Source organism: Natator depressus, chromosome 10, assembly GCF_965152275.1.
Source record: "Natator depressus isolate rNatDep1 chromosome 10, rNatDep2.hap1, whole genome shotgun sequence".
In the NCBI taxonomy this organism is placed as follows: Eukaryota; Metazoa; Chordata; order Testudines; family Cheloniidae; genus Natator; species Natator depressus.
The window spans coordinates 22,761,711-22,784,296 of record NC_134243.1 but is presented as its reverse complement, the minus strand read 5'-3'; the positions used below and the strand labels follow the sequence as shown (position 1 = coordinate 22,784,296).

General features: G+C 42.7%; 1 protein-coding gene across 5 annotated transcripts in view; it reads right to left on the bottom strand.

The window, feature by feature from the left end:
• Positions 1 to 22,586, bottom strand: part of LITAF (lipopolysaccharide induced TNF factor) — a 139,721-nt gene that overhangs the window by 21,565 nt on the left and 95,570 nt on the right. Inside the window, exon 1 of one of the 5 annotated variants that reach the window (XM_074964629.1) lies at positions 2,169 to 2,406. The exons of the other annotated variants lie outside the window; for them this stretch is intronic. The gene's annotated coding sequence lies outside the window, so the exon portion shown is untranslated. Of the gene's footprint in view, positions 1 to 2,168; positions 2,407 to 22,586 lie in introns of those variants that run through there. 5 annotated transcript variants of the gene reach the window in all.

Below are 22,586 nucleotides of genomic sequence, written 5' to 3'. Positions count from 1 at the left end.
TTATATTCTGGTTTACATTTTTCTTCAATAAAACTTCACAAGCAAAAAATATTTTAAATAAATGATCAATGCTCACCCTTGAATTTTTTTAAAGAATTTTCTGTTTCTTAAAACTAGCTCTGTTATAGGCTGACAAGATTTAACATTAGATGTTGGAGTGACAATATCATTTTAAAATAAAATTTTGCCTTTTCATAAGACCTGGCAGCATAGGTTTTGAGAAAATAGCTGAACATTTAACAAACAATGTATATCTTAGCTCCCAGAATTTGTGGTCATGGCTGCAGATCATCTGAGAATTTTTTGTAAACTACTAATTTTAATATCCAGCTAGACCACCTCCAAAACCTAGCTGGAGACAGATCTGGGTGGCACTCTATCTGCAAAGAGGCCACACCACTTTGGGATTTGCCAGGAGGATAAAGAATTTGAATATAATTGGCTAAGTGCTGAAGCTATTAATTTTGTCTACACATGGGCACTCAGGAAAGTTACGCAAAAATTAACTGAAAGTGTGAATTTAAAGTGCATTAGTTAAACTGCATTAAACTCATGTGTGGATACTCTCATTCAGAAAAGTGATTTCAGTCCACTAATGAAAGTGAATTAAGGCCACTAGTGAATGAAAGCCTCCACCCAGGGGTTTCATGTGCTTTTGGTTCAACTTTCCTGCATTACCCTGTGTAGATACGCCCTTTCACCTTTGATCATTTGTAACAGAGTGTTCCACTGCCATCAGTTTTAGGGATGGTTTATCGGAGGAAGTTAATTCCGCACAGACTAGGGTGTGAATTTCAGATCGAATAACTAATCCCAATTAACTCTTTAGGAATAGTTAATCCAGAGTAACTCTAAGTATATACAAATCCACAGAAGAGCTCATGTCAAAACTTCACTTGCCAGCATTAAATGTTTTCTAACTAAACATTAAAAAGTTTTAAACAGATGCAGTAACTAAGTATTACAATATGTCCCCAAAAATACAGGTTTATAGCTCCGGAGCTAACAAATATAAAGATGAGGAAAGACAACTGAGTAACTCTGCAAAATTACAAATCTATAGAAGACAGACACTTTGCAACTGCAGAAGCTACGTTGGGCAAACTGGGTTACTAAGCATCCTCAAATTTTGGTTTCACTTCAGAGAAACATTTTTTGGGGGTTTCAGAGAAGCAGCCGTGTTACTCTGTATTCGCAAAAAGAAAAGGAGTACTTGTGGCACCTCAGAGACTAACAAATGTATTTGAGCATAAGCTTTCGTGAGCTACAGCTCACTTCATCGGATTTCACAAATTCCAAGCAGCTCGATCCCAGGCTATGCCCCTGGAAGTCACACGATAGAAACACCATCCGATCAGCCGACTTTACTTGAATAGGGATGCAAGCCGCAGATAAAGAACTGAAAGGTTGCGTTAGATACAATTGTACAGACCGACTCTTCCTCATGTACCCCTCTAGTCCCTTACAGCTTATGGAGTCGCTTTTTCTTTTCACTGGTGGGAGGAACTAGGGCCTTCACTGTTCAAACCGATTTCTCTAGAGATTTAAACCACCCCACCGAGGCAGCACAGAACGCGTCTGGAAACGTGGCTAGGGAGCTGTGGGCCGCCCCGTTCAGAAGGGGAAGTCGCTGCCTGGCCGGGGAGCTCGGGGACGGAACGTGGCGGAGGAAGGGGGGGTGGATGGCTGCAGCCCCCCCGCCCCTGCCGGGGTCTGTTTCACGCAGTCCCACGTGGCTTAGTTTGTGCGCTGTGTCCAGCGGGCTCTGCTGCGGGGCACTGTGCTGGGGGGGAGAGGAGCACCGAGCACTAAAGGCGGGCGCAGGCGGGCACCCCCCCCCCCACGGATCCTCGTGGGAAGCAGAGAAAGAGCAGGGAGGCTGCGCCCAGGTCGGCCCCGTTTCGGAGCACGGGGCTCGCTGCGGCCGATCTCCGAGCGGGCCCAAGGAGGGCCCCTGCCCAGCGCCCCAGGCTGCCCTCAGCAGAGGGCAGGGGCGCCGGGCTCCTGCACAAGCCGAGCCCGGGACAGCCGGGCAGCCCGAGCCGCGGCCAGCCCCAAGGGCCGCTCCCTCCGCCCCCCATGGAGGGGCCCGAGGTAGCGCAGGACCTCGAGCAGCCCGTCCCCGCACCGCCGCCCGAGCCCACGCCCGCAGGCAGCGCCGCCCTTACCTCCTGCGCGGGGACTGGGGGCCGCCTGCTGCCCAGGCTGAGCTGGACCCGCTGCACTCCCGGCCCGAGTTTGCGGCTTCCCTGCGCCTGGACTGACGGAGACAAAACTACACCCTCTCGGGCAGCTCCTCGCCCTCGCCCCCGCCCCTTCTTCCCGGCCCGGCGCGGCACTCGCCTCCCCCGCCTCGCAGCTGGGGTGGGGAGCCGGGCTCCGGGGAGTGAATGAGCGTCCCCGCCCCAGCGAGTGACCCTCCCCGCCTTGGCCTGTGCCCCCTAGCACCGCGGCCCGGGGTCGCTCCCCCCTTTCCCTGCCGGGCCCTCCCCACCCTTCAGCTGGGAACAAGCTCACCCAGCTCAGGGCTCAGTGGGCCACATGAAAACCCCGCCCCATCTCCGCCAGCAGTCACACGTCGGTGCTGGGCTCGCCTAGGAGCCAGCCCAGAGCCTAGCCCGAGCAGCTGCGTCTTAAGCTAAAGACTTTTATCAACTACACGAATACATCTATATGTATCGCTAGCTGTTCTGTGCAGACCCCAAGAGCAGCCTCCAGTCTGCTGTCCCATCGCCTGGCAAGATAGATGTTTGAGAGCCAGTGCCTTCGAGTTGGCAACCGGAAACAAAGACATAGGAGTATTGAAGGTAAGGAAAGGGTTTAAAAATATTAAGCTCCTGGAGAGTAAAAAATTCAGGTTTCTGAAACACAAGTTGTAATGGAACATACCGTTCTAAACAAAGGAATTTACTTTGTCAGGAAAAAAACGCCAACTCAACACTATCAAGAGGACCTTGGAGTTCCTTGCACATCAGCTTTTTCCTAAACTTTGAAAGTCAAAACAACAAGATCTACAAAAGTTACTGTATCAGCAGAACCAGCTATTAAGTTTTATGTGCAAAACACAAAGATAATTTGAACAAGAGGAAAAATCCTTCTCCAATTTCGTAATGTTTTACTTTTTAACAGGCACAATTATTCCGCAATAAACAATTCCCATCATCAGGCAAATGTAGGTAATTACGGAGTATCATTCCTGTAAAGGTTCCAATTGCTTTGTGCCAAAGAGGAATATTATGATGCCTGGATGAAACAGCCTGTTACTCGCATGAGGCTTCAGTGCAAATCCATGCCAGAGCCAGGAGCAGAATTTTAGTAGACTGTAAGACTACTTTCATTCAAATAAGTGACAACACATTTTCTGAACAATAAACTTCTCTATCAGATTCTTCTGTTGAATTGCCGATAGTAGCTATACTATTCATCAGACTAAGCAGATGCTGACCTGGTCAGTACTTGATACACAAACACACACATTGCTGCAGGTAAATGGTATTGGTGATTCATAGTCTACAAGACCGATCATGGGATTAGCAAATATGTCACGGGTGGCCAAACTTACTGGCCCGCTGAGCCACATACGACAATCTTCAGAAGTTCAAGCCAGGATACATATGCCAGGAGTTGGGCTTCAGCCCTGCTCCTGCTGAAGCCCCAAACCCTGGCAAGTGCACCCCAAGATCCCCCTCCCCACTGGCAGAAGCCCCTACCACACCACCCCGCTGCAATGCAGAGGTCCTGAGCTTTCTGCCCCACCCAAGTCTGGTAGGTGAAGAATGGGGGAGGGGTGGGAACATGAGGAGCTCTGCAAGCACTTTAATGGTGAAAGAGCTGCATGTGGCCCGCAAGCCACACAGTTTGGCCACCCTGAAAAATGTATTCCTGAGTTTTAATCCTACTCTGAACTGTTGTGGTTGTTATGCATTCCACCCAGTGGTGGCTGCATTTCTGTACTGGCTGAAAAGGTTCTTGCATCTACAGAGTTCAAATAACTTACATCCTTGTAATATGATCCTTAACAAGATACCCTAGTGGGGGAAAAAAAAAAAAGAGAATCTTGATAATCCACCACGCCACCCCCAAGAAATGCCTATTTATTAGAATGCTGTTTTTATTGAAGTTTTTTTTAAAAAAAAATAAGGATTTAAAGTGAGGAAAGGTGTGTTGCAATCAAACCAGAAACATTTCATTCTTGGCAAGAGACACACAGTATAATGTAATAAGATGCAAACAATTAACATGGAGTACAGGGTGCCAGCAGATGTCAGTTTAACCCCAGGAATGAGAAACACCACTGCATATATAGTAAATGTATTGTTGCTGTGAAAACAAAAACGAAGAGTTTCCTACCAGTGAAACTTAGGGCTTGTCTACACCACACAGCTTTTAGCAGCAAGGCTGTGTCAACTAAAGCCTTGTCGCTAAAAGTCAGCATGTGTAAACGCTCTTTTTCGGTACTTTGTCGGCACTTTTGCCAACAAAATACTTCCAGCCCCACGAGTGGCATTAGCTTTGTTGGCAGGAGCAACAAAGCTGCATTCACACGGCCACTTGTGTTGGCAAAACTTTTGTCTTTCGTGGGGGGGCTTTTTAAAGTACCCAGAAAAGACAAAAGTTTTGTAGACAACTTCGCAGTGTAGACAAGCCCTAAGTAAATAAATTATTTTAATTAAAATACATTTAAAAGCCTGTTAGCTGCAAAAATGTAAAATACAATATGCCCTGAAAGTGCAAAATAAGGAAAGCGTGAATGGAAATGATTAGAGGGGTGAAATGGGCCATTTGTGTTTATGAGAATTTTAAGGTGCATCCTGCTGTGGAATAAGTATGAAACCTGAGTGCTAATATACAAAGCCCAAAGGAATTTGGCTTCTGCTAAACTGCTTCTAGATTAACAAGATCAGAGGAAGAGTTAATGAGGCTACAATTGAGTGCAATATTTGGGAACATCAAACTTTTGGAACCATTTAAAATATCGCTTTGGAAATCTTCATGCTTTGAGAAAGAAACAGGTTGTTCTGTGCATACATCAGAAGGGGATACAGATACATACTGTAGAGTCACCCCTTTCCCTTCTAAAGTAGGAAAAGCATCACATGAGCTGAAGTAGAAGCAGAGATTCCTTAACTCAGTGTGAAATAGACTCTGTAGTTCCATTAAATTTCAAATTTAGAACTGTATTAGCCTAGAGGTTAAGGCCGAGATTTTCAAAAGTGACCACGGATTTTGTGGTGTCAGTTTTGTAGGTGTCCGCCTTGAGACCATTTAAAAGGGTCTGTTTTTCAGAAAGTGCCACCCTATTAACGGAACCTGATTTTCAACTGTCAAATTGGGCAGCCAAAAAACTGGAGACAAAATCGCTAGTCACTTTTGAAGATCTTGGCCTAAAAAAGTAACAGCCATTTTAAAAAATGCAAAGGAAAAAAAAAGCGGAACAGATGTATGAAATTGACACGTACCTTTTTAAAGCACAGAGGACCTAACTGGCTGGGGGTGGGAGAGAGGAATCATATAATTGATATTCAGCTGCTATAGAGATGAGCAACAAAGAACAATCAATACACAAATATAATAAAATCCCTACTGCACCTCCATTACACCATTTTATGGTGCAAATTCATCCCTGGTATAGTTCCAAGTCAATAGAATTCTACCAGGCATGAATTTGAGTCATTGTTTTGGAAAGCGTGTGATGCTTTCCTTGCACAATAGTAAAAATAGATAAAAGATGGGAAACATTCCCCCCCCCCCCCCCCCCAGTTTGGCTCTGGGTTTAACATCCAAACATCCCTAAAGTTCAGAGAGTTTTTGGAGTCCTGGGTTTTGATCTGAGTCTGTTTCTAAAACTGACACCATATTTTGGCCAATATCTCAGCCTCATCCATTGTTTGCTTAGGATTTCATACTCCTAAATAAATGACTGCTAAGAGAAAAAACACAGGCCACATATTCAAATGTAAAGGAGTACTTGTGGCACCTTAGAGACTAACAAATTTATTTGAGCATAAGCTTTCGTGAGCTACAGCTCACTTCATCATGTAGCTCACAAAAGCTTATGCTCAAATTTGTTAGTCTCTAAGGTGCCACAAGTACTCCTTTTCTTTTTGTGAATACAGACTAACACAGCTGCTACTCTGAAACATATTCAAATGTGAAACTTTAAAATTATGGGTCACTTATTTAATTTGAAGACTATACCTTTGAATCTTGGTCCATCCAAATGCCACTAAGGAGTAAAGGGTATGTCTACACTGCAATTAGACACCCACGTCTGGCCCGTGCTAACTGACTTGGGCTCAGGATAAGGGGTTGTTTAATTGCAGTGTAGGTGTTTGGGCTCTGCTGAAGCCTGGGCTCTAGGACTCTGCAAGGTGGGAGGGCTCCCAAAGCTTGGGCTGCAGCCCAAGCCCAAGCATCTGTATTGCAATTAAATGGCCCCTTAGCCCAGATCAGCTGTCACAGGCCAGCTAGAGGTTTTTAATTGTAGTGAAGACACTCTAAAAGGCCTGTGGACACATTACTAGGATTTAACTTGCATGCCAATCTGTATGTAGGTAGAAGGTAATTCCAGCTGCATTTTAATGCTTTTAATGAAGAGGGACATACAACACTGGATGGAGCCGGGCACAGTGAAGATTGCATCAGGGCTGCTCCTATATCTTACAGGTCTCTATGCAATGTATATTTTGGGCATTTATCCAGTTTCCTCTCCACCTGTAAGTAAGCTTGTCTTGCAGGATTGTGTATATGAGGCCCCCAGATGAACAGTACCCCAGACTGTGTGCAGGGTGGATAACGTAGACCTAAGGCTTCCATTAAGCATCACTGTGCATGCTTCCCCATGCATCTCCTGAAATGCTGATCTGCCTATTGGTACTGGATGGCTTAACCCACGGTTCCTCACATACGAGGTCACAGGATCAGGGCTGGTTCTAGGGGTGGACAAACAGAACAGTTACCCTGAGTGCCAACTTCCAGGGAGTGCCGTGCTGCTATGTTTCGGGTGGTTTTTTTGCTTGCTCAGTCACTCTAGGGGAGTCAAAAATGTTTTCTGATCTGGCCGACTAAAGAGTTAAGGCCACTCCTGCACAGGATTCCATATTTTTCACCCCTCCCATTCTGCCCAGGCAAAGCTGCTGGGAGGGACTGAGACACATTTTTGGCTGTAGTAGTTTCAATGTGCCAATATCCTCCTTTTTTCAAAGCTAGATTCTACTTTCTCACTCTCCTGGAGCTGATCTATCAAACGTACAGTATCCAGGTCTATGTATTGCACCCATTATCCTTGATATCCAGATGCTAACTGAAATGGGGATCTATATGAAAGTGAACCAGCTACAACTTAACCCAGATAAGATGGAAGAGATGCTGAATGGCACTGGGAAAGCATTTGGAAGAATAGGCAGATGTAATGTCAGCCCTATCTATAGAGGAGATACGATGACTTTTTGCCAAGATGCCTTTCTGCTTATTGCTGCTCTGGATTCTCAGCAAGTGGTGGTGGCCCTTAGTGCTTACCTGAAGACCACATTACCATTAATAATTATTATATTATGGTAATGCCAAGGACCCTAATCAAGTTTGGGGCCCTAGTGCATTAGGCTGTTCAAACACTGAAACAGACATGGTTTCTACCTCAGAATTTATAATCTACTTAAAGATAAGATGCAACAACTGAGTACAACAAACAACAGGAGCAGAGGACAAGGGCAACTGTCATAACCATACAGCTAAGGGTAGCCTAGAATTCTTCCTTACCTGTAAGGGGTTAAGAAGCTCTTGAGCTTAGCCCACCATCATCCTAGTGGCCATGCTGGGGTGAACCGAACCAAAGACCGTTTGGGGAGGTCCTTCCACTGGGAGGGAATGAGCAAGGATGTTTCTACCTATGTCCGGTCTTGTGAGGTGTACCAAAGAGTGGGAAAACCCCAAGACCAGGTCAAAGCCCCTCTCCAGCCACTCCCCATCACTGAGGTTCCATTTCAGCAAGTAGCTATGAATATTCTGGGTCCTTTCCCGAAAAAGACACCGAGAGGAAAGCAGTACATACTGACTTTCATGGATTTTGCCACCCGATGGCCGGAAGCAGTAACTCTAAGCAATACCCGGGCTAAAAGTGCGTGCCAGGCATTAACAGACATTTTTGCCAGGGTAGGTTGGCCCTCGGACATCCTTACGGATTCGGGAACTAATTTCCTGGCAGGGACCATGAAAAGCCTGTGGGAAGCTCATGGGGTGAACCACTTAGTTGCCACCCCTTACCACCATCAAACAAGTGGCCTGGTGGAGAAGTTTAATGGAACTTTGGGGGCCATGATACATACATTCGTAAATGAGCACTCCAACAATTGGAACCTAGTGTTGCAGCAGTTGCTCTTTGCCTACAGGGCTGTACCACATCCCAGTTTAGGGTTTTCACCATTTGAAAATGTGTGTGACCACAAGGTTAAGGGGCCATTGCAGTCGGTGAAGCAGCAATGGGAGGGATTTACGCCTTCTCCAGGAACTAACATTCTGGACTTTGTAAACAACCTACAAAACACCCTCGGAACCTCTTTAGCCCTTGCTAGAGAAAACCTAAAAGATGCTCAGAAAGAGCAAAAGGCCTGGTATGATAAACATGCCAGAGAACGTTCCTGTAAAGTAGGGGACCAGGTCATGGTCTTGAAGGCACTCTAGGCCCATAAAATGAAAGCGTCGTGGGAAGGGCCATTTACGGTCCAGGAGCGCCTGGGAGCCGTTAACTATCTCATAGCATCCCCCACCCTAACCCTAAAGCCTAAGGTGTACCATGTTAATTCTCTAAATCCCTTTTATTCCAAAAAATTAAGTGTTTGTCAGTTTACAGCCCAGGGAGGAGATGACGCTGAGTGGCCTAAAGGTGTCTACTACAAAGAAAAAAGTGACGGTGGTGTGGAAGAGGTGAACCTCTCAATAACCCTCGAATGTATGCAGCACCAGCAGATCAAGGAGATGAGCACTAGCTTCGCGCCAATGTTCTCAGCCACCTCAGGACAGACCAAACGGGCATACCACTCCATTGACACAGAATTCCAGGAAGAAATCACAGCCAGTGTGGTACAGGCTGTCCAGCACCGTCTGTGATTTGTGGGGCGTGTCATAACCATACAGCTAAGGGTAGCCTAGAATTCCTCCTTACCTGTAAGGGGTTAAGAAGCTCAAATAACCTGGTTGGTACCTGACCAAAAGGACCAATGGGGAAAGAAGATACTTTCAAATCTTGCGGGGGGGGGGGGGGGGGAGGAGGGGCTTTGTTGTGTGTGTTCTCTTGGGAAGCAGAGGAGGATCAGTTCAGAAAACTCCTTCTCCTATAAACCATCCTAAAAGTCTCTCATATTACAAAAATTGTAAATAAAAGCCAGGCAAGGCGTGTTAGCTTATCTTTTGTTCTGCTTGTGAATTTTTCCTCTGCTGGAGGGAGGTTTATTCCTGATTTTTGTAACTTTGAAACTAAGCCTAGAGGAAGTTCTGCTGTGTTTTTGAATCTTTGTTACCCTGTAAAGTTATTTTCCATCCTGATTTTACAGAGGTGATTTTTACCTTTTTTTAAAAAAAAAAAAATAAAATCCTTCTTTTAAAAACCTGACTGATTTCTCTATTGTCCTAAGACCCAGGGGTTTGGGTCTGTGATCACTTTGTAACCAACTGGTTAGAATATTATTATCAAGCCTCCCCAGGAAAGGGGGTGTAAGGGCTTTGGGGGAATATTTTGGGGGAATAGGAACTCCAAGTGGTCCTTTCCCTGATTCTTTGTTAAATCACTTGGTGGTGGCAGCGTACCGTCCAAGAGCAAAAAATTTGTGCCTTGGGGAAGTTTTAACCTAAGCTGGTAAAAATAAGCTTAGGGGGTCTTTCATGGGGGTCCCCACATCTGTACCTTACAGTTCAAAGTGGGGAGGGAACCCTGACAGCAACAGTGTTAATTGCAGCCCTTGAAAAATTGTTGTCTATGCCTTAATCACCTTCTCTCTAGACTACAGTACTACAACACTGTGTTTAGGGCTTCACTTTAAACTCACATGGGATTTCCAGCTAGCATGGATAACAAAAAGCCATCTATCTCACGAGCGAGGCAAGAATTTTTGAGTGCAAAACACCCATGTTCAAATTCGTACAAGCTTCCTGTTCACTTCTGGGTGTAGTATAAGTGCGTTGGTGATTATCTACAAAGTCCAGCATGGTCTGGGCTCTGGTTAATACCAAGCCAGTTAAGATCACCCTTAACTGGACTTTCAGAGTTTGGAATTCATTCCTCTTAAGTGTTCAGAGCACAAGCCTAGAAAGCTTCAGTGCACAAGCCAAGAACTATATTATTTTGTTTAAATTCTTTACTCTTCTGTCAGTTATTCCTAATTAATGTGTTTTAATTCACAAGCAAGCATCCACCATAGCTGCTAGGGCAATAGGCATTCTACAAATCATTAAAAATAAATAACCCTCTGCTATTTTAGTCCCAGATCCTTCCTAGCCATGTCAAATGATTTAGTGATTCTGCAGTGCAGTCAAGTCACTTTTAAACTAGAATGAGTTGAGACAATTTTTATATGCTACCTAACGTAGGATTTTTTAAATATAGCAAATGCTTTTTAATGCCACATTCTTAAAGAACAGTGCCAGTTGCACACGGAGCTTTGGACGCGTTCTCAGGATGATGCACAACATTTGGTTGTATTGTTTATGGATATGCCACTGTTGATAAATCATGTTCTCCATCACAGATATCTCCAGCAGCATTGTTTGCAGGTTTTCCCTAAGAAGAAGGAACATAGCTTTGGGCAACCTCTTTTTTTTAGAGCCCTTATGCCTAAAATTAATGACATTAAGGAAAATGCAACATTTTCTGTGTATTGTATTCCAGTAATAGAGTATTAGGTGAAGCCTTTTTTCATAACTCAGACAATGCCAAGCAAGAAGTCTCCATTTATGACTAATGCAGTGATTTTGTCCCATGGATCAACATTTTCTGGAGAACTACACAAGTAGAAATGTTCCCTGCTTCATTGTCCCTAATGCCATCATTAGCTCTAGTCCTCCTCTAGCTCTCTCCTCAATCAAATAAACTCTGCCCTCATACCAATAGCCTGAGGGGAAAACAAAAACCTGATTGCTGTATCTATCCAGAACAATTTCATCTTATCGGTGATCACAAGAACTAGAATATTTTGCTGTTAGCACAACTGATATATGGCTGATTCCATCCTGCTTCACAGTCATACACGGTCCAGAGAAAATCCCAGTTTTGAAATTCCTGATTAGACCCACAGCATACTGAAAGGCAATCATTCTGGGCCCAACCTTGTGACATCCTGAGACTGTTCTCTCAGGAATCAGGATCTAGCCCCGCATGCCAGCAAATTATCCAAGTATCACTAGACACCATAAGTGTCTTCTCATCTACAAACCTCTTAGGGCCAGATCATGAAATTAAAGCCCTTACATGAAATCAGCAAAGTTTAGTGTCGTGAGAAGGCAGCACACTTGTTATAGACGATTCTTGCATCTGCAACCAGCTATAAATGATCGATCTGTGGCACACATTTTCCACTTGAACATAGGAACCTGAATCAAGAGATCCCTAAGTGACCTGTCTAATTCTATAACCTGTTTTAATCATCAGTCCCAGATACTTCAGAGGAAGACAAGTGCAAGAAACCCCCTAGTGGACAATTATGGAATAGCCCGTCTATAAAGGTTTCAGAGTGGTAGTCTGTATCAGCAAAAACGAGGAGTCCTTGTGGCATCTTAGAGACTAACAAATTTATTTGGGCATAAGCTTTCATGGGCTAAAACCCACTTCATCAGATACATGGAGTGGAAAATACAGTAGGGAGGTATAAATACACAGCATATGAAAAGATGGGAGTTGCCTTACCAAGTGGGGGGGAGGGTCCATTCTAACAAGCCAATTGAATTAAGGTGGATGTGGGCTATTCTCAACAGTTGACAAGAAGGGGTGGAAATCACTTTTGTACTGCTAATGAGGCCAATGTAATCAAGGTGGCCCATTTCAAACAGTTGACAAGAAGGTGTGAGTATCAGCAGGGGGAAAAAGAAAAGGAGTACTTGTGGCACCTTAGAGACTAACAAATTTTTTTGAGCATAAGCTTTCGTGAGCTACAGCTCACTTTATCGGATGCATTCAGTGGAAAATACCAGAGGGAAATATGCTTCAAATCATGACGACTGGCAACTGCTATCCCTTAAAATATGTTATCTTAGATAATGCATCTGGATCTACTCCCATTAGCTGTATAAGTGTTGAAAGGAAGAGGGGAGGCTAGTGTTCTCATGGTGGACAACTCAATCTCTTCGTTTTTTAATTCAAACACACACATCCTTGTCAGGATTTTTGCTCTTAATTTGCTGATATGTACTCTCAACTTTAACTTTGTTAAGTTTTTTATCTGACAGTATGAATAGATATTCATACATACACAAACCACTGCATTCAAGAATAAAACTTTCATTTATATATTTAAACGTTTTCTATCATATTCACACTATTTTAGACAGCCACACTAACACACTAATATCAAAATCCAGGTTGCTTTTTTTTTTTTTTTAAACATAAGGGCATTGGAGGACTCAGTGCAGCACAGAGAGTATATAAGTTTGACATGTTGCATTACAGAATTTCCTGGTACTTCAGTTATATGTTGTTCAACTAGGCAAGCCCCTATTTGGATTGGCTTGATCTTCTTGAAATGATTTCTAATAGCTTTAGAATCAATATTTGTTCCTACGCAAATTGTTGAGACCATGTAATCTCAAGCAACCTTTTTCTTTGCAGTTATTATATCTTATTCACATTGCAAAGCAAATGTACAAAACAAACACTGTGGAAACAAAACCTGCCACCCAGTATGAGTAATTATGGCAGGAAAAAGGATGACAAATCATTCCAGTTATTTAATTGCCATTCAATAGCACCAAAAGCTAAAATTGAAGCCAAAGGTTTTTGTTCAGTTCTTATAACAAATATTTTTTAAAATCTGCCAACTTTGTTAGACTTTTAAAAAAACTAATCACTGCCACAGTGGTGTCATCTGGAAGCAGGGGCGGGATGTTGTTTTTGTTAATTCAAGTAACCCTTCCTACAGCAGGCAGAAAAATTCTCACTGCTTCAAGGATCAGTTCATTGGAGGGAAACGTAGTCCCAAATCATTAAAGGCAAGAATGTCCAGATAGGACCAGTGTCGAGGAAGGTCCAATTATTAGGCTTAAAGCAGATTCTGCAGTCATTACTTCATCAAAATTAATAGATTCAGGGTTTAAGACCAGAAGGAATCACCAGATCTTCTCATCCAGGGGTTCTCAGCCTTCTTGGAATCACACCCCACCTCAGCAGTTTTGTTTTGTTCCCTTGGAGCTCCCCAGCCCTTTACAATAGCAAGAAGGATACTGCCACCTAGCATTGCTAATGTGTTAGTTCAGGAGATAATAGGCAAATTACTCAAAGTACAAGTCAAGAGGTACTACGAAGATGCCTCTTACCTTTACTATTGCTGCTGATGTCAGTCAGTGAAAGGTGCTGCAACCTGGTACTTGCCCTGCCCTTCTTTTACTATAATTACTGAAATATTAAATGACTCACCCTGCCCCCCTAGAAAGTTTGAAGCACCTCTGCTTGAGAACTTCTGATCTAGTCTGACCTCCTGAATATCACAGGGCACCAATACACCCAGCAGCCACATACTAAACTCCACAGTCAAAATCAGACTAAAGTATTTCAACCCACTGAAGACTCAGGGGATGTCTTCACTAGCAGCAGCAGCATTTTAATGTGGCTATGTAGACACCACAGAGCGGCTACCAGCACCGGTGCACTGTCTACACTGCCACTTTACAGCGCTGAAACTTGCAGCGCTCAGGGAGGTGTTTTGTCACATCCCTGAGTGAGGAAGTTGCAGTGCTGTAAATTGCCAGTGTAGACAAGGCCTAAGCTATTGTGTGCCACAGGCAGAGAATAGGAGGAACTGAGATGCACCAGTGCCTGAGGCCCCAGTAAGCATCAGGGAAAAATTAGTGGGTGATCTGCACCCACCAGCAGCCAAGCTCCCCTCCTCCCTGAGCATCCCCACTCTTCTACTTACCTCCCAGCATTTCCTGCCTGGCCGCCGCCAAACAGCTGTTTGGCAGTTTTAGCATGCTCCGGGAGGGGGCAGGGGGAGCGGGAACGTGCTGCGCTTAGGGGAGGAGGCGGGGCTAGGGTGGGGATTTGGGGAAGGAGTTGGAATATTGGCAAGGAGGGGGTGGAGTTGGGGTGGGAACTTTGGGGAAGGGTTTGGAATGGGGGCGGGGAAGGGGTGGGAAGAGACAGGACAGAGGTGGGGCCTCATGGAAGGAGAGTGGGGGGGTCGAGCACCCACGTGAAAGAGGGTAGGTCAGCGCCTGTGCCAGGAAGGGCAGGGAATTGATTAAGTGAGATATACCCATTTATGTCAATGGGAGTTAGGACTGCAGGATTTGGCTCCTCAAAAATGTCCCTTAAAGGCTTAAAGGTAAAGAGCTCCACCACTATAGTAAAGTCATGTCTATACTGGTTGGAATAACTGTACATCTTTTCTATAAGCTCACAATGCAAATTTTTAATATAGTTTTTGTGGGTAATAAATCCTCTGATTTTGCTGCTCTTCTACATAATTAATCCCTTCCTATGCTGCCCCTTCTCTCCAATAATCAAAAATTGATGTATTACCCCTCGGATTTTGATACAAAATCTCTTCAGATTTTTATCAATGTGTCTGTTTATAAATTAATATATTACCTACATAAATACTGCTTGTTTCTCTAAAAACCCAGTACAAATAACCCATTCCCCCCCCCCGATTTTGCCTTTCCCTGATTATTAGCCAAGTTATATACATCATCTCAGATTTTCTTCTCTTTTTTTTCCTCTTAATTACCAAATACGGATTTAAAAAATTTTACTCTCCAATCATTAAATGACATGGGATTCTCATTTTTAGAAGAGAACTATTGCCTTAAGCCATTGACTTGGTTATGTGGAGAAAATAGCAGGTACCAAGGACCTCTTTAATCTAAAGAAGAAAAACATAAAAAAACAACAGCTGGAAGTTAGACAGAAAAATTCAAATTAGAAATAAGGTGCGCATTTTAACATTGAGGATAAACCACTGGAACAAACTATCAAGGGAAGTGGTGGATTCTTCATCTCTTGATCTCTTCAGGTCAAGACTGGATGCCTTTCTGAAGTTATGCTCTGCTCAAAAAGCAGTTATTGGACTCAGTACTGTTGTAACTGGGTGAAATTCTCTGGCCTGTGTTATACAGGAGATCAGACTAGATCTAATAGTCTTATGCCTTAAAAAAAAAATCTATTATTCTAAAATGGTAGTGGGATAAAAACAGACTTGGTCTTTTTGAAGTCCATTGACTTCAATCAAGCTATGCTATTCAGTCAAGTTGGCCTGAATCTTGGATCAATACTGTTAATGCTATACACAGAAGCCAGCATTCTGTTCTACGTCTGCAACATGGAAATGAAGAAGCTTTGTTTCTCCCCTAGCTAGATGAGCAATAAATACTCAAAAAAGTTCTGTGACTTCAACTTACAATGTAATATGAGGTTCAATCTTCAAGTCTCAATGTTAAGTACAAGACTGACAACCCAGCATTTCACATTATAAAGTGCATAGTCATTGTGACAAGGTCTGTACTTAGAAACATGAAGTCCTCTCTCAGTAGGGCTTCCAGCAGGGCTTCTCAAAATACAGCAATGCTGATTCCATTATGCCCATCCTGCTCTATCTGTATTGGCTGTGGATTCACATTTCACTTACTCTGTGTTTTGTTTTGTTTGTTTGCTTGTTTTTAAGCATTGTACTTTATTATCAGGTACTTGGTATGTCTCAGATCTTCTCCTTGAACTATCCTGATGAGTCTCTAACACAAACCACCTTTTCAATCTTACCTCAGTTTGGGACAGGCAAAGTTTCCCAGGATGGGAACAATATTTCCAACCCTGCTTTAATCCTAGTGGGATGATGCAGTACAAGCTCTCCTTTAAGTGGTGCAGGCTTGCGTCACAAAGGCACAATCTAGCCTCTTATGTTTCCTTTGTTCTAAGCTCCTGTACACACCCTGAACCACTCTCGCAGCTAGCTTCCTTTTGACAGGTCAGGCTGTTCTTTCCTGCTGGAGATTACTAATATCCCATGTTAAAATATATAGTAAACAATCTGACTTTCACACCTGAGCAGGGGACCACACACATCCTATGCCCCACACAACCCTTCAAAATAAGGATTGTGTTGCGTGTACCATTTGTGTAGGCCCTCAGCATGGGGTGAATTCCACCCATGAGGAATGCAAGGAAGAGAGCAAACAGTTCTCATGTTTGTATAAATCATATAGCTAGAAACTGAAGAGAACTACAAGGTCTTCAAATCTGTTCCGCTGAAAGGGAGGGGAACAGCCCCCTATAGAGGATATATCAGACAGACAGTTAAGAGCTATTACATGAGAACTTAGCCAGAGAACTTATATGGAAAATTCACACACAAGGATGTTCTTACAATTAATGTGAAGTGTGGAGAAAGGAAAGGGTTATTATTCCAGAGAATTTCTTTCCCTGGAGAGTAGGAAAGATCGCTTTCCAAAAATTTATTTCCCCTTCCCACAGAAAGCACAAGAAGGACTTCTAGTCAGGGGATATTTTTCTTTCCATTGATTTGGATCATTCAGACCTTATCAACCTGTGCTGTAGTTTCTTCATTAAAAATGACAATACTAAAGGATCATTAGCAACATGAGATTTTTTTAAATCAACAGTGCCTCAGTTGATTATTTGAATGAAATATTTGCAGACCAGTAAGTCTGTAAGCAAAATCTCTCAGTGAAAGAGTTGTTTGTGTTTTATAGACAATTATGTTCAACGGCACATACTCCTGGCAGATACACAGTAACATAAAAGTAATAAACAGATGCAGTGAATGTCCAAGTTGCATGCAGAGAACAACAGGAACAACATTCAGCATTATACCTCTCCCTCCTCTCCAATCTTGAGCATTAATAACAAAATGATCTGGGATCTCATTCTCCCTTTGTTGAACCATCATAATCAGCCTGATATGTACACACTGTACATCCTTGTTTTAAAATGCCGAGGTTTCCCCACTAAAGCCTGTAACACAATCAGAACTAGTGGAATGTTACACCTACAACAACTAGCAGTGATCTGACAAAAACAGAATCACACTAAAGGAGGGCTTATTTACACAATGTTGCAAAGCACTCTAGAGGAATGTGACTTTTAAAGTGCACTACAGATCACACCCCACTACAGCATTTTTCTGGCACCGTGTAGATAGGCTCTCAGAGAGCTAGAAGTGAAATATAAGGACCAATTTGGTCTTCTTTATTCTAATATAGTAATGTGTTACTCTTGAGGTGGTTCTCTTAACTTCTATGAGAGTACTTGTGAAATAAGATATTACACAAAGAAGAGTGGCAGAATGTAATTCAACACAATACTCCTCGTTCTTTATTGTGCAGTTTGATTAGCAGTTAAATAGTCAGCAATGCTGACATGTAAACAGTCATCATTAGGCTTCAGTGCCAACAGCCAGCTCACACCTAGGAGAGCTGTTGTTTCAGGCTGTGCACAGACTCTGACCTTGTTACACTGGTTACATTTGGGTCACATTTTGGAGGTTCTCTTTGTAGCCGTATAAAAAAAACAAGCTTAAAGTGTGGATGGCAGCCACCAGCATGAAGTACCAGGCAGCCAGTGTGGCAAAACTCAGTCTAGTCAACCATCTGGCTTAGTTTACCAACTGAGGAGCAGGAAGGAGAGGTAAGATTATATTAGTTAAAGAAGAAAGTAGGCTACTTAACCTACACACTAATGCTCCTCCCCACAACTTTTCTTACTGCATTCCTCTCTTCACACCCCTAGGTAGGAGAGTTATTCTAGTGTGGTTTCTCTGTCTTGCCCTTATATCCAGTGCCAAATTCAGAGATGTGTAAAAGGGAGTGTAAGTTACACACTAGTAAGCATATCGTAGTCTAAAAGTCTAACTTAGGCATGATTCAGGCCAAAGCTACATTGCCCTAGACTTTCTTGTACATCCCGCTGACTTAGGCCCTGTCTCTTTGAGGAGCTTCTTACTAGGATGTATAGTCAGCAGTGAGAGAGCAAGCCACCACTAAGAATTAGGAAGGACCCTCATGAAAGATGCTACTACCCTATCTAGCAAGCTAAGCTTATTCTACCTGTTTACTTAGTAGGACACCAAAGCTGAAGCTCTGAAAGAAAGACAGAACAGAGTTCCCCTTCCACACTGTCAATAAGATAGAATAACCTGCTTTCAGAAAGAAAAAAAAAAAAAAGCAGAAAAAAATAAAAAGCTCAGAAGCAATCCTTACAAGCTTTACCCTTACCTTATAGGCAAATAGAAACTGATATCACTCAGCAGACAAAGTCCATCAAAACACTGAGAAAAGGAAAACCCTTCCATCTCCTTTTAGCAAAGCATGCTGGGAAGGGGAGGAGTCTAAACTCCCTTTAAATTACAGACTCCCCAATCCCCCCATTTTGGGTGAGAGCTTTGTTGAAGAAGAGGTTCTCTATGGTGGTAAAGGAATTGAAAAGACCTGCTAGGTCATAAAATCTGATCCCCTGGTGGGCAGTGTCTAGGGCAGTGGTGGGCAACCTGCGGCCAGTCAGGGTAATCCACTGGCGGGCTGCAAGACAGTTTGTTTACATTGACCGTCTGCAGGCATGACCGCCCGCAGTTCCCAGTGGTTGCAGTTTGCCATTCCCAGCCAATGGACTGGGGAGATTGTTCCCAGGCTGAGCAAGGAATTCAGCCTGTGTATTAAGAACCCTGAACTGCTTACAATGCCTAGTGGGGTGAGAAACTGCTTGATTCAAATCTTGCTTAGTCTGATAAACTGTAGAATTTGGACTGCGATTTTATTTTTATCTCTTCTGTAACCAACTTTGACCTCTATGCCTGTTTAAAATCTATCTAACAAACAGCAAACCAATAAATGAAGGCAGGATATAATAAAGCAAGCCAGGAGGCTAGCCCTATGGGCTACACCAGTCCCTGGGCAAAGGGAAGCTGTTCTGGCAATGACAGGAACTAAATAATGCCTCATGTTAGTTACATTTAGAACTTTAACAGATTCCACAGAGGTAAGCTTCTTCCATAGTTTAACAAAATGCCTAAAATTAACCATAGGTATTAATAGTCTGCTGATCATTGCTTTATCTGGGTACTCAAATGCTTTGTAATGTGTCCTGTTTGTATACAATGGGCCACGTTCAAGAAACAGAAGTCTTCTGCTCTCCCTGGGCAATCTCCTCATAACTGACTCAAGGCAATCACTGATTCAGACTGGATTTCGAGTGCAATGATATTCATAATAATTATTTCGATTCAATCAGCAGCACGCAAAAGAACTAATTTCTCCCTTGGAACCAAGTTAAACCATTATAGTATTAAAATCTCTTGGCTTAATACATTCTGTTAATTTTCTTTTCAAAGTTGTTTGCGTAAATAAGAAAACAAGCCTTTTTAGAAGCACTACATGAATCCTAACAAGTTTCTCTGTGCTGTGTCTTTGGACTAAGGACAAGGAAGCAGAATGTGTAAGTGCTTGTGAATTTATTCTGGGACTTCAATATTAAATAGACCGGAGCATTTGGATTGCAGGTGTCCTTGATTAAGGATTGGGAAAGGAGGAATGGCATAACTGGGGCAGCAAAAACGTATATGGAGTCAAGCTGACTATTGTGCTCCTATTCCTGAGACTCATACTAATGTATTTGGTGCACCTGTGCTTACAAACTGTGCCACCTGAACCTGGTTCTGAAATGCTCAACATGACTCTAGTAACTGCATGTTTTAGACATAATATTAGTAAAATTGAATGGTGGTTTGTCAGCCATTCCCATAAATATCTCAAAGCTAAATCTCATTTCATTTCAATTATAGCTTCAGAGCCATTTGTCACTTAGAGCTCATTGCTGTCTGTGGAAGTTAATCAGTTTTTGCATTACCTTCTCTCCTTTACCTCTCTTGGTTAGTTCTGACCGTAAATGTAAAGCCTGCAGACACTTTTATACTAATTAAGATATACATCAAAATCAAAAAATCTAAGCAGATTTAGGTCTAGAACACAACTTGTAGATCTAGATCTGAGTTTTTTTCAAAGTTTAGGGATGTCTGGATTCGTATTAAGCTAATTAGTCTGAACAAATCATTGGAAAGTGAGTTTGTAAAGAACAATCCTGCACTGGCAGTGGATAGGCTACAAGGCTTAAAATTTGTTCATTTCTAACTTCTGATATATCATCCGTTATTTCAGATGTTTGATATAGAAAACAAGGTAGTCATAGTCTGTTTCAGTGGTTTGGGGTTCTCAAAAATGAGTCTTAAGGAGGATGGTTTGAGACAATTCTTTTAAAATCAGCTGTTTCTTTCTAAATCCTCCCTCACTTTTGCCCTTTGGTCTGCAGTGGGTGGCTGGCAGTTACAGGAAGCATACTCTACATGCACAGCTTCATTCAAATGTATTAGAGTTCCATTCAAATCCTCTTCTCTAAAATTGCAGCATATCACATTAAGTGTAGAGCTTTTCTCATAGAGATGACAGGCTGTTTAAAAGGGCTGACATTCTGCTAATAAAAAAGGCTTTGTTGAAAAATGGCTACCCACACGTTCTATACAAGTTTCATTTATCATCACAATTGTGTATTGCTCATGGAAAAAAATCAATAGCTTATTATGGAATCGGACAGACTGATGGTACCCAGCTGACACCATTAGCAACTGTTTTTCAGTTGAAGTAGAATAATCCATGTCAATACCCCGTGAAATGAACCGGAAGGTCGCACAGTAAGGCACTGAAAAGCTGAGAAATACCAAACTTACGGTAGCATCTGCTACTTTCTTCTCCATGGGTATTATGGTAGTCTTTAGTAACATGGTCACAATACTTCTCATAATACAATACAATCACACACTTGTAGCTTCTATAATTTTCCACCCATTCTCTTATATTTAAGCTAACATCATTGTGCTAGTGGTCCATTATGATTTTATTTTTGGTCTAGGCTTCTTGTAAGTCAAGTCCTCCCCTCTCAAAGATGTGTGTGTTAGAATACACGTTATACCTCTTACAGCGTCTTTTCAGCGCTATTCAGAGAATAAGCATAGTAGTCAACTGATGCATGCACAACATGGCTCATCTTTTGATGTAATTCTGGTGCTGTGCCAGGTAGCTGTGGTACAAAGCTAACAACAGAGAAGTTAAGTAGCCTATATGAATTCTACTCCATTATACAAAATGGGAGCTCCAGTGTGGACAATGATCCAGACAGTCTAAACATGCTCAGAGTAACTGACACGACATGATGCAAGTACTAGGATTACTGGAACTTCCCTACAGGTAGCAACAGTGGGGAAATGTGCTAGAAAACCCTAGTATAGGCAAAGGCAGATTGTTAATCGTTTGAGAGAAACTAGAAGTAAGGACTCTCTTTAAATGATTTAAAGTGATTCTAGGACCTGGGTCAGGGGAACAGGTTAACTATAACAAACAAGTAACCAGATTTTCAGATTGCACTTACATACCCCTTTCTGCATGAGGAAAAGAGAAGGATTCTGAAAATGCTATCTCTGATAGGGCCTACTTTCAGGTTTCTAGGTGCACAAAGGTGGACTTCAGCTCTGTAGGAAACTGGAGTGTGAGAATTAGAAGTTGCCTAGGTTCAAAGTGCCCTACTGATGACAAATCTGCAAGCAGTCTAATGAAATGCTTAACCAATAGATCCAAAGCTGCACAGGGTCAAACTGAGCACACCCATTACAGAACATCAGAGGGTAAATTGTGGCATCCATAATTAAATGAAACACTAAGATTATAAAGAAGCTATGCGGGTGCACATGGTTATTTGTTGGAATCATTTTATTTTTAAGAAAGTTTCCATTAGGTTACTCAAGTGCTTAGGGGATTGTTGACAATTATAGTGGAAACTATTAGATTTAATAACCACTAGGAGGCTGCACACTTTGTAGCTTCCGTAGGCCAAGCTCATTGCACACAACAAGAGTGCTTTGCATTCCACCTCACAAGAACCCTCTCTGCTTCCCTTCCCCCTATGGCAGCGTCCCCCATTTCCCCTGCCAAGGGTTCTGTGTGCCCCCCATGCAAGAGGCTGTGTGCATATCCCCATTCCCCTTTCTGTCAATTATTAGTCTAGGAGATAATTCTTTAGCCATTCAGGGCGTTGGTGTGTCAACATGTTAAACTAGTTGGGAGGATGGGCAGAGTTGAGATGGGCTATTAGGATGGAAGGTGTTAATAGGTGCTGTCAACCAACTGTTTGATCTATAAACAATTGCTGAGGTGCTTGAAGCTATGGCTGTGCTAAACGGATGGCAGGGACTCACAACATCCCCCATTTTTCCTTTTTGGTGTTCCAATTTCCCCCCAAATCAATAGGGTTCTGGCCACTGATGCCTAGAACTTTCCCTGAAAGTTTGGTATGGATTAGATGTGGTGTTCATGACAGACAAACAGAAATGCCA